Source organism: Physeter macrocephalus, chromosome 18 (assembly GCF_002837175.3).
Source record: "Physeter macrocephalus isolate SW-GA chromosome 18, ASM283717v5, whole genome shotgun sequence".
Taxonomy (NCBI): Eukaryota; Metazoa; Chordata; class Mammalia; order Artiodactyla; family Physeteridae; genus Physeter; species Physeter macrocephalus.
The window spans coordinates 87,268,889-87,272,117 of record NC_041231.1 but is presented as its reverse complement, the minus strand read 5'-3'; the positions used below and the strand labels follow the sequence as shown (position 1 = coordinate 87,272,117).

The 3,229-nt window shown below is 34.6% G+C and overlaps 1 protein-coding gene across 1 annotated transcript in view; it reads right to left on the bottom strand.

Annotated features, from left to right (window-relative positions):
- Positions 1–346: 346 nt before the first annotated feature.
- The window catches only part of LOC102976132 (histone H2B type 1-J-like), an 8,867-nt gene continuing 5,984 nt past the window's right edge, over positions 347–3,229 (bottom strand). The window contains exon 3 of the mRNA XM_007128599.2: positions 347–365. The gene's annotated coding sequence lies outside the window, so the exon portion shown is untranslated. The remainder of the gene's footprint in view (positions 366–3,229) is intronic.

Genomic DNA, 3,229 nt, shown 5'->3' with positions numbered 1-3,229 from the left:
TAAAAAGAAATTCCAGATGGGTACACAGGAAACTAATAAACGTGGTTCTTTGTTATTGAGGGGGGAACTGGGCAGATGAGGACTGTGTTTGAAATAGGATTGTTTATTGTATTATTTATATATGCAATTATTAAACCCTAGCAACGGACTGCCTAGTAGAAACCACAAAACAATATTAGCTACATTTTCTTAAAGGGACACAAGATGGCGATAGCGTTTCTTGATTGTAGAGCCTGTGAGATGGGAGGAGGGGACCGCTGCTGCTATGAGCTCCCTTGTGCAAATGGCCTTCTTGTTCCCTTAGTTCAGTCGCCGGAATTTCTCTTTGCCAGCACTTGATTCCTCTCATTGTCACCCCTTGTTGACTGAAAGAGAATTATGTTCGTTAATTGGGCCAGCTTTTCTGAAACCTTTTTTTTGGGGGGGTGGGTAAGGGGGAGGGAGGCGGGGAAAGGATTATGGACGTCTTGAAGTATACCCAAAAGTACACGAAAACGTACCTCCAGGTGTCCATCAGACATGCTTCAATAATTACCAACATCTGCTTTGTTTCATTATCCAGGCGAACATTGTGGGGGAGGGTAGCAGTGTAAAGAAATCATAAACATGTTTTTTTCAACCATGAATATTTTCACAAACATCCTAATGGATACAGAGTTAAACAAAATACAAGATTTTCTCACCTGAGAAAAATTTTAAATGATTTGTAACATCATCCAATATCTAGTACTAAAAAAAAAAAAATCCTCAATGGCCTCAAATATTTTTTTACAATGATTTTGTCTGAATGGTATTCCATTAGATCTACAAATGGCATTTGGTTACTGTGTCTCTTAAATCTATTTTAATTCATGACGTTTAACCAAATCTGAGTTTGCTCTTTGGAAAAGGAGTTGAGAAACTATAATCTGGGTGATGGGAATTCTCATTGTCCATGGGTGGTCATTGTTTGCAGACCTTTTCTCTGAAAAGTGATGGGGGAAATAAGGGTTTTCTTAAAAGAAAAAAAAAAAATCATACTGATATTTTCCATTCAAATTTAAGTCAAAAGCGTTTTTTACTTAACATTTTTAAATAGATTTTTATTGGAGTATAATTGCTTCACAATACTGTGTTAGTTTCTGTTGTACAACAAAGTGAATCAGCCATATGCATACATATATCCCCATATCCCCTCCCTCTTGAGCCTCCCCTCCCATCCTCCCTATCCCACCCCTCTAGGTCATCGCAAAGCACCTAGCTGATCTATCTCCCTGTGCTATGCTGCCGCTTTCCACTAGCTAACTATTTTACATTTTTTTAGTGTATATATGTCAATGCTACTCTCACTTCGCCCCAACTTCCCCCTCCCCACTGTGTCCTCAAGTCCATTCTCTATGTCTACGTCTTTATTCCTGCCCTGCCACTAGGTTCATCAGTACCATTTTTTTTTTTTTTTTTTTTTTACTTAACATCTTTAAGGTTATAATTGAAATTCTTTTATTCTGAAAAACTTAGTTTCTTATATGATAAAAAAATGACTTGTTTTCTCTATAGACAAAATAAGAAAAGGCATCTTAACACTTTAATTATTCTGAATTAGAAAGTAGAATGAAAAAGAGAAGAAAGGTTTGAACCTACTAAAATCTGACCTCGAGTGAGGTCAAGGTCAGATTTTAGTAGAAATAGACTTTTCAACTCTTTCCTCATTTAAAATTAATATTCACTAATATGTCCTCAAGTCCATTCTCTATGTCTACGTCTTTATTCCTGCCCTGCCACTAGGTTCATCAGTACCATTTTTTTTTTTTTTTTTTTTTTACTTAACATCTTTAAGGTTATAATTGAAATTCTTTTATTCTGAAAAACTTAGTTTCTTATATGATAAAAAAATGACTTGTTTTCTCTATAGACAAAATAAGAAAAGGCATCTTAACACTTTAATTATTCTGAATTAGAAAGTAGAATGAAAAAGAGAAGAAAGGTTTGAACCTACTAAAATCTGACCTCGAGTGAGGTCAAGGTCAGATTTTAGTAGAAATAGACTTTTCAACTCTTTCCTCATTTAAAATTAATATTCACTAATATTCTGTCCTTCCCAAATTAAGAAATAACATAGAAGTCTTGATGCTGCAAAATAGTTTAAAAAGAAAATGCCTCCTCTAATGAAGTGTAATATAACACTCTTATCTTCATGGCTAGAACTTTTGTTTCTTGTTTAAGAAATCCTTTGGTACTGTGAGATATTTCTTAGCTTACCTTCTAAAAAGGCTTAATGGTTTTCCTTTTACATTTAAGGGTCTTTTTTCCTCTGTGGGTAACCAACTGTCCTGATAAATTTTTGAACAGCTTATCTTTTCCTCACTTACCTCACCGTTTTCATTTCTAAAGTTCAACAAAAAATTAGATATGATCTTTGCCTTTCTATCTAATTCAGCTGGTAAATGTGTCCATCTCTGCAATACCACTCAGTATTATAGCTATATGACTCTTTTTTTTAATCACTAAATCATATTCTACCTCATCAGGAGTTTCTTAGAATTTTTTTTTTACCCTTTTGATCCTCAAATAAATGTTAGAATTAACTTCCAAATTCCAAAACTAGGATTTTGACTGAAATTACCTGATTTTGTCAGTCCTCCTTTGGATACTAAAACTTCTAAAAAAATAAAATAAACACAGCAGAGATGCAAGGATGGAAAGTGAAACTTTTTCAAGTTGGTAATTAAGTAAGTGTAATAGCAGTGGTACCACTCCATTTCTACCTCTTAGTTCTTTAACATATGTGTTTTGACAAGGGGAGAAATTACACCAATTCTTTGTCACTATTCAGCACACATACAGTATCCAGTTGAACAGGACTCCAGTAATATGCCAAACTGCTAGGTGCCACTTTGAGTCTCCCGATAATTGATAAGGCTGCTTCTTTATCAACGAAGGATGTGGTACACATTAAGACTGCAGTAAAATAGGAAGATACATATTGATAATTACCTTAAATGTAAATGGATTGAATGCTCCAACCAAAAGACATAGATTGGCTGAATGGATACAAAAACAAGAGCTATATATATGCTGTCTACAAGAGACCCACTTCAGACCTAGGGACACATACAGATTGAAAGTGAGGGGATGGAAAAAGATATTCCATGCAAATGGAAATCAAGAGAAAGCTGGAGTAGCAATTCTCATATCAGACAAAATAGACTTTAAAACAAAGACTATTATAAGAGACAAAGAAGGACACTAC